This window comes from Lolium perenne, chromosome 2, assembly GCF_019359855.2.
Source record: "Lolium perenne isolate Kyuss_39 chromosome 2, Kyuss_2.0, whole genome shotgun sequence".
In the NCBI taxonomy this organism is placed as follows: Eukaryota; Viridiplantae; Streptophyta; class Magnoliopsida; order Poales; family Poaceae; genus Lolium; species Lolium perenne.
The window spans coordinates 9,660,357-9,668,599 of NC_067245.2; the positions used below are offsets into that span (position 1 = coordinate 9,660,357).

The window sequence follows — 8,243 nt, forward strand, 5'->3', positions numbered from 1 at the left end:
CGGACTCGGTCCTCGGGCAGCTTGCCATCTGCCAGGTATGAGAGGAATTCTTGTGCCCACGATGGTACGCATTTTATTTCAAACATGCTTGCCACCGTTGCCTCCGGCTTGGAAGCCCCCGGGTTCGGCTGAGGAGCCCTCGGGTTCGGCTGAGAAGCCCCCGGGTTTGGTTGTGGAGCCCCTGGGTTCAGATGAGAAGCCCCCGGGTTCGGCTATGGAGCCTCCGGGTTCGGCTGTGGAGCCCCCGAGTTCGGCTGAGAAGCCCCCGAGTTTGGTTGTGGAGCCCCCGGGTTCGGATGAGAAGCCCCCGGGTTCGGCTGAGAAGCCTCCGGGTTCGACTGTGGAGCCTCCGGGTTCGGCTGTGGAGCCCCCGGGTTCGGCTCAGAAGGCCCTGGGTCAGCCGGCACATATATGGAGTCGGAGTACGGTGAAGGTGTGATGGATGGTTTCCGCAGGTGCTCCAAGACAACGCCTGAAGGGATAGCCTGCCGGGTTGAGCCTATCTTGGATAGGGCGTCAGCCGCCTCATTGTTGGCGCAGGGCACGTGGTGGAATTCGCACCCCTCAAAGTAGCCACCGATCTGCGGAATGTGGAACCGGTATGATGCCATGTTGGCGTCCTTCGCGTCCCATTCGCTAGAGGCTTGCTGTATAACCAAGTCGGAGTCGCCGAAGCAAAGGATGCGACGCACGCCTATCTCCTTGGCCAGCTTGAGCCCGTGAATGAGCGCTTCGTACTCCGCCACGTTGTTGGATGCGGCGAAGTGGATTTGCAGGACATAGTCCAGCCGGTCCCCCTTTGGAGAGGTGATGACGATGCCGGCTCCCAAGCCCCCGTGCATTTTGGAGCCGTCGAAGTGCATCTTTGTAAGCCCCAAGAGTAGAAAAACCAAGAGCGCGCATGTATGAGGGGGTTCGGTGTATGAGATCACTACAAGGGACCGTGAGGTCGCCTCGCATTCCCAAGCTTATGGGTAGGCTAAGCAAAAGCTCGACACGCCCATACGCGAAACACCGACCTCATAGGCTCACGATTAGTTTCTCAGGCTTGGGCGCTTCACCTTCCTGTGCACTTCTCAACATACACACATAGTGCACATGTTACAAGGGTGGAATACAGAGTTACATATCACAGCAGAACCATGTACGACACAAAAGATGGAAATAATGTATATATAGCAACGCTCTAATGAGCAGGATCCAAATGACACACAAAGGACACATGTCCCATCAGTACATCATACATAGCGGAAGCAAAAAGTCTGGGTACAGACAAGATCCAAATAGGACTAAGAGTCCATAAATAACCAAACGGGCCCATAACCAACAAGCCACAGGCTGCTGCCTAGGAGCGATCGTGCTAACCGACGAGGTCGTCGTCCGTGAACTCCACGAAGTAGCCTCCAGCGTACTGCTCATCATCTGTCGTACCTGTTTGTCGAAAAGCGGGTTCCGGAAAAAGAAAGAGAAAAACGAGGGTAAGTACCAATGGCACGTACTTGCGAGACAAGACCAGCTGTGCTCGCTGGTGGGCGGTATAAACTTCGCCCGGCTATATGGTGGGGTTTAGCGGCAGCAAAGCTTGAGCTAACTTATAGAGACACACTACAACATTCGTCTAATAGAGAAGGTGAGAGAGCGCATGAACTAGTAGTTCTATACTCTGCAAACAAAACCCAGCCAATGCGATCCCCCTTCGCAAAGAAGTACTGGCAAGGCACTCACACAGTTGATAATTTTATTCAGTATCTGTTGTAATAGTGCTAACTTACTACGCAGATTATTAGCAAATTATTAGCGATAACATTAGGTATAAGTTGTTCTGTGATCGAGTTAAACAGCTCCAAGTCGTCCATAACCGCGGACACGGCTTTCCGAAAAGATTTACCCTGCAGGGGTGCACTACTGTTCCCATACACACACGCTCTATCGTTCGAGCAACCAACGGTAATAGGAAGACTCTTGCGATATCACGACAAGACCGTTCCCAGTTCTGCAAGAATGCCTAGGGGGGCCACCCAACTAAGCTACCCGTGACGAAGTTCGGCCGTACTCCGACGCGGACTCAGGGTTTGCGTCGGCGGCTAGGCGTGCAAACCACACGCTTCGCTAAACGTCCCGCAAGGTACAGTACAGAATATAAACACCCAAAGGCAACATGAAGTAAACACCCGAAGGCAACAGTAAGTAAAGCATGGCATACATGGCATAGGCAAATAAAACCAAGGTTGTGGCCCCCTTTTCAACAGACTTGAGAAAATGGTAATGGGTGATGGGGGGTCCCGATAAAACCTCCAGCGAGTGGTTAGTGCGCTCAGCCTTAGAACAGATAACAAGAACTCGGGTCCTAGGGGACACAAGCGAGACAAAAATCCGATGCTTTCGCAAAGGGGCTCACCGATGCCTCTGCATTAGTTATTATCCCTTAGCAATTTTAGTTGTAACAAATTAACATCAACATTATCCATAAGGTGTATCGTGTGTCAACTTCCCAACATATCTCGAACATATCGAGATAACAGCAAGACCCTAAACTCGCGCTACGACTCGCAAGGCTCAACCAACAAACAATGGTGGTAGGTAGCGGATATTTGACACGGCTCATATGGGTAACAGTGGCATAGGACACGTGACACAACAGAATCGCAACATAAGGATAGCAATAGATCAAAGAGCAAGAAACTGTAAAATAGGTCAAGGAGGTGGGCTCGCCTGTCAACTTAGGGGTAGAAGCACAGACACGATCCTCCTGGGGGTACTCGAACTCCTGCTCGTACTGCTCAGCGTCGGTGTCTACTCGAGAAGAACCAAATAGCACTTACAAGAAAAGTAAAGGCACAAATCAATACAAGTATGCAATGCGCAATATGATGCATGATGACATGGTAAGATGGTATATGCAATGTTTCATGTGTAGCAAAATTAAGTGGGGTGCTTTAAGTCACATGAAATGATAAAACACCCTCACATATAGTTTTAATTCAGATTTGCAATTTTTAATTGGACAAATCAGAGATGATGTCAATGATGCATGATGATGACATATTTGAAATCCTGATGTTTCGCTAATGCATTTAGATATAAAATTTGTCCCAAATGGAGTTATGGAATAGAAGTTATGGATTATGCCATTTATATCAATTTAATTCAGATTTTAAATATGTCCAAATTTTATTTATTCAAAAGCTAAAACAAACTTCATATTTGGAAGGTCCATGAAAAACTGAGCAACATAGATATCAAGTTTGTCAAAATTGGAATTGTTTAGGTGTAGTTTTAAATACTTTGAAAAGTATCCAGATTTCAAATTTTCAGAAACTAAAAAAAAAAGGTTTGGTTTAACGCGCCCAAGGGAATTCGAACCCAGCGCCGCGCGGATAAGGGAGCAGGGTGGTAGCTAGTGGGCTACTCGATCGGATTTGACAAGATCCGGGTCTCGGCCAAGGTAAGGTGTTGGATGCAGTTAACTGAACTTGACACTGAACTGAAAAAAAACCGACAGCACAGGTTTCCTGTAGATGCGTTTCTGCACGGATTTTAAAGTGATTACATCGATGATTCTGGTTGGTTTCAGCTGAGGATCTCGACAAGTTGAGCATGCTGGATGTACCAAGATTCGAATGGGACATATTTGGGACGTTTTGGTGCACCGTGGCGACGGTGGTCCTCGCCGGAAGTGAGGACCGTGACACGGCGGCGCTCGGCTGAAACTGCGAACAGAAAACTTGGACAGACTTTGGAAGACGATGGTGACTAAACTACTGCTCGTTTTCGTTTGATTCCAAAAACCAAAATTGTAGCCCGAAGTGGTGTGATTCGAACGGTGCAGGTGGTTCTTGCCGAAGTGGTCGGTATCGCCGGAGATCTCGCCGGGAAAACGACGTCGTGAAACTGAAAAACGGGCGATTTCATTTCGTTTTCGGTTTCGGAACTTTCTCGATCCAGAGATCAGGGCATGCAGGGGCGGGGAGATGTGGTACTGCTCACCCAGAGGTCGTCGACGAGGTGGAGGTAGCTGCGGAGGCGGCCGGCGTAGAGGAAGAAGAAGGTGGCAGGGTAGACAGGACGGTGGCGAGGAAGATCTTGGCGAGTTCCTGTGATGTCCAGCTGTGGGAGGACGACGAGGAGAGCGAGGAGAGCATCAAAGCTTCATTCCCGAGCTCAGGTAGGGTCGATGGCGTTCATGGCGGCGGTGGCCGAGGGTTTAGACGCTGGCGACGAGCGCTTTGTTTCTCACAGCAGGTGGAGAAGGAGAGGGTTTTTGGGGTGGCGGCGGCGCAGAGGAGGAGAAAGGAAGGGGGTAGGGTTCGGAGCTGGAGCGGCTTAAAAAAGAGAGGAGGGAGGAGCAGGTGAACGTGAGCGAGGAAGACGGCGTTTCTTCGTTTGCCAGAAACAGGTGGAGGAGACGGCGACATCCAGCGAAAAGAGATGTCTCCGTTTACTGTAACCGGAAACCCATGTTGGGCTGGCTTTGGGCTTCCACTACGGTGAGAAAGAGAGAGGGTAGATGGGCTCCGGCTGGGTTAGATTTAGGTGGGTTTGGGTTTAGACTAGGTTAGCTAGGGTTTGTCCTCTTCTCTCTTCTTTTCTGATTTTCTGTTTTGCAATTTCAAAGCTGTTTTGAATTTGAGAAAAGGTGCATTGGAAAATTTGGAAGAGGGAAGAGATATTAGAGGAGTTCAAGCCTTTATACCATATATGGTGACTTGAGAAAAAGAGAGGATAGAATTAAAATAGAGAGAGAGGGACATAGAGATTTAAATGGAACTTAATTATTTTGTATTCAAATATTTTTGTCAAACCCTAAGGATCCAACCATTGAATAGAAGTATCTCCAACTCAAATCAAGCTGGCTTGCAAGAAGGAGAGCTTTAAGAGAGGCCACGAAATTTTAGAAAAAATTGGCCTGACCTTTTTGTAAAAGGGCAAAAGAGGGAGAAAGGTTTGGCTTGCTTTTCTTGGAACATCACAAGAGGGAAGGGATGAACCAAGAAAGAAGAAGAGAACAAACATCAAGCACACAAGAACAAAGCCAAAAACCAAATGCAATTTATAAAAGCCAAAGGTGATAATATGCAGGAGTGCAACATGATGAGATGACAACAATGCAAGAAAGGTAACAAGGATCTAGGTGTTACTCTTGGGATGTTACAATCTTCCAGTGCGAGGAGTCGGGTACGAGCGGCAGGTACTAGGCCTCTGCCCAATCGACGAAGAAGTCAGCCAAGATCTAAGATTTGATGGCGGTTCTTGGCTCGTACAGGATGGAGTGGGCCGCCAGCTCCAGAGCCCACTTGGCGACCTGGCCATTGGCGTCCTTGCTGCCGATAATTTCCGCAAGGGGGGTAGTTTTGCTTGGACTGGGAGAGCACCTCACTGAGGTAATATACTGGGCGTTGGACCACCTGCTCCTTGCCCTCTTCCTTGCGTTCCACCACCAAGACAACGCTAACCACATGATTGGTGGCGGCGATGTACATTAGCATGGGCTCTTTCGAAGCCGGTGATGGTAAGACGGGCGCGGTTGATAGCATGCGCTTCAGGTCATGGAAAGCCGCGTCCGCCTGCGGGGACCAGACAAAAGTGTCCGATTTCTTGAGCAGCTGGTACAAGGGCAGGGCCTTCTCCCCCAGCCAGCTGACAAAGCGGCACAAGGAGGCTAGACAACCAGTGAACTTCTAGACGTCCTTGAGGCACTGCGGCAGCTCTGTCTTCTCTAGGGCACTAATCTTCTCCGGGTTGGCTTCGATCCCTCGCTGAGAGACGAGGTAGCCAAGGAGTTGGCCGGATGGCACGCCGACAGTGCACTTGGTTGGGTTGAGCTTCATCCGGAATCTCCTCAAATTGGTGAAGGTTTCTCTCAGATCATCAAGGAGGGTGCGCCCCTCCTTGGTTTTTACAATGACATCATCCACATACGCGTGAACATTTCTGCCGATTTGCTCTTGTAAGCACTTTTGCATGCACCTTTGATAGGTGGCGCCTGCGTTTTTTAAGCTGAACGGCATAGTCATGTAGCAATAAGCCTCGTACGGTATAATGAATGAAGGCTTTATTTGATCAGCCAGATTCAACGGAATCTGGTGGTAGCCTGAATAGGCATCTAGAAAAGACAACAGTTCACAGCCGGCAATAGAGTCTATGACTTGATCTATGCGCGGCAGGGGGAAGGGGTGCTCGGGCAAGCCTTGTTCAGGCTCATGTAGTCGATACACATGCGCCAGGAGCCGTTCTTCTTCAAAACCAGGACTGGGTTTGCTAACCAGTCCGGGTGCAGCACTTCCATGATGAAACCGGCTGCGAGCAGCCGGGCGATCTCCTCACCGATGGCCTTTCTCCTGTCTTTGGCGAAGCGGCGGAGGTGTTGCTTCACTGTCTTGGCCTCTGGCCTGACGTGGAGGTGGTGCTCAGCTAGCTCTCTCGGCTCATCTGGCATATCTCGAGGAGACCATGCGAAGATGTCCCGATGCTCACGGAAGAAGCTGGTGAGCTCGCTTTCCTATTTGCTATCCAAGCCGGCACCGATGGTGATGAACTTGTCCGGCTGAGCGGGGTCGAGGAGGATCTTCTTGGTTTCGTTGGCCGGCTGGAAGTGGCTGGTCCCAGCCGTGTTTCCTACAGCCGGCATGCCGGCTTGGGCAGCCTTGGCCATGGTGACCGCGTCCTCGATCTGCTACTTCTCTGCAGCGATGACAAGCGTCTGAGCCATCTTGGAGCTCTGGGTGGCGCAGTCCATGGACCAGCAATAATCGCCAGCGATGGTGCTGACCCCTTTAGGGCCCGGCATCTTCATCTTTAGGTACCTGTAGTGGGGCACCGCCATGAACTAGGCTAGAGCCGACTGTCCAAGGAGAGCGTGGTAGGGATTGACCATATCAACGACCTCGAACTCGATCTTCTCGGTGCGGAAGTGCTTCGGCTTGCCGAACATGATGTCCAGCCGGATCCAGCCGATGGGCTGGCAAGAGTGCCCCGGCACAATGCCGTGGAAGATGGTGGGAGTGGTGCTCAGCTGGTTTTCCTGGATGCCCAGCTTCCGGGCGGTGTCGCGGTACAAGATGTTAATGATGCTGCCGCCGTCGATGAGGTCCCGCGAGAAGCGGATGTTGCGCTGGCCCGTAGTGAATGTCGGGTCGAGGACCATGGCGTAGCCCCCGGGCCAGGGCAAGACTGCCGGCTGATCTCGGCGATCGAAGGTGATGGCCTGCTCGGACCAGTTAAGTTACTGGGGAACCGGCGGCATGACCGCATTCACCTCCAGGGAGCGGCGATGTTGACTGTTCTTGTCTTCGGGCTCCGTGGTGAAGATGATGTAGGTGGCCTCTTCGGCCAGGTAAGGTCCATGGTGAACTTGGTTCACCTGGTGTTGCTGCTCTGGGTTGGCGTCTTCTGCGCCGGCTTGCCCACCCATGTTGGAGATATGCCCAAGAGGCAATAATAAAGTGGTTATTATTATATCTTTGTGTTTATGATAAATGTTTGCATCCCATGCTATAATTGTACTAACCGGAAACATTAATACATGTGTGTTTTGTAAACATAAAAGAGTCCGTAGTAAGCCTCTTGTTAAACTAGCTTGTTGATTAATAGATGATCAAAGTTTCATGATCATGAACATTGGATGTTATTAATAACAAGGTCATATCATTGGGTGAATGATGTGATGGACATACACCCATAGTAAGCGTAGCATATGATCAAGTCTTTTAGTTCGTTGTGCTTCAAGCTTTAAGATACATAGTAACCTAATCATTCGACCATGAGATCATGTTAATCACCTACACCGGATGGATGCTTTGATGACACCAAACACTACTTCATAAATGGGTTGTTATAAAAGTGGCATTAAGTGTTCGGAAAGTATAGGGTTGAGGCACGTGAATCAATAGTGGGATTTGTCCATCCTAATGACGGATAGATATACTCTGGGCCCTCTCGGTGGAATGACATCCAATTAGCTTGCAAGCATGTGAGTGGCTCACAAGGGATATCATATCACGGTACGAGTAAAGAGTACTTATCGGTAACGAGGTTGAACTAGGTATGGAGATACCGACGATCAAACTTCGGATAAGTAAAATATCGCGAGACAAAGGGAATTGTTATTTTATGTAAATGTTTCTTTCGATCACAAAGTCATCGTTGAATATGTGGGAGCTATTATGGATCTCCAGGTCCCGCTATTAGTCATTGACCGGAGAAGAGTCTCGATCATTTCTGCATAGTTCTTGAACCGTAGGGTG

General features: G+C 49.7%; 1 long non-coding RNA gene across 1 annotated transcript; it reads right to left on the bottom strand.

Moving 5' to 3' along the window:
* Positions 1-1,145: 1,145 nt before the first annotated feature.
* Positions 1,146-4,307, bottom strand: LOC139835949 (uncharacterized). Its single transcript, XR_011751308.1, has 3 exons — positions 3,988-4,307; positions 2,713-2,817; positions 1,146-1,431 (listed from the first exon to the last, which is right to left on the bottom strand). It is a non-coding gene; the product is annotated as an uncharacterized lncRNA (long non-coding RNA).
* Positions 4,308-8,243: the final 3,936 nt, after the last annotated feature.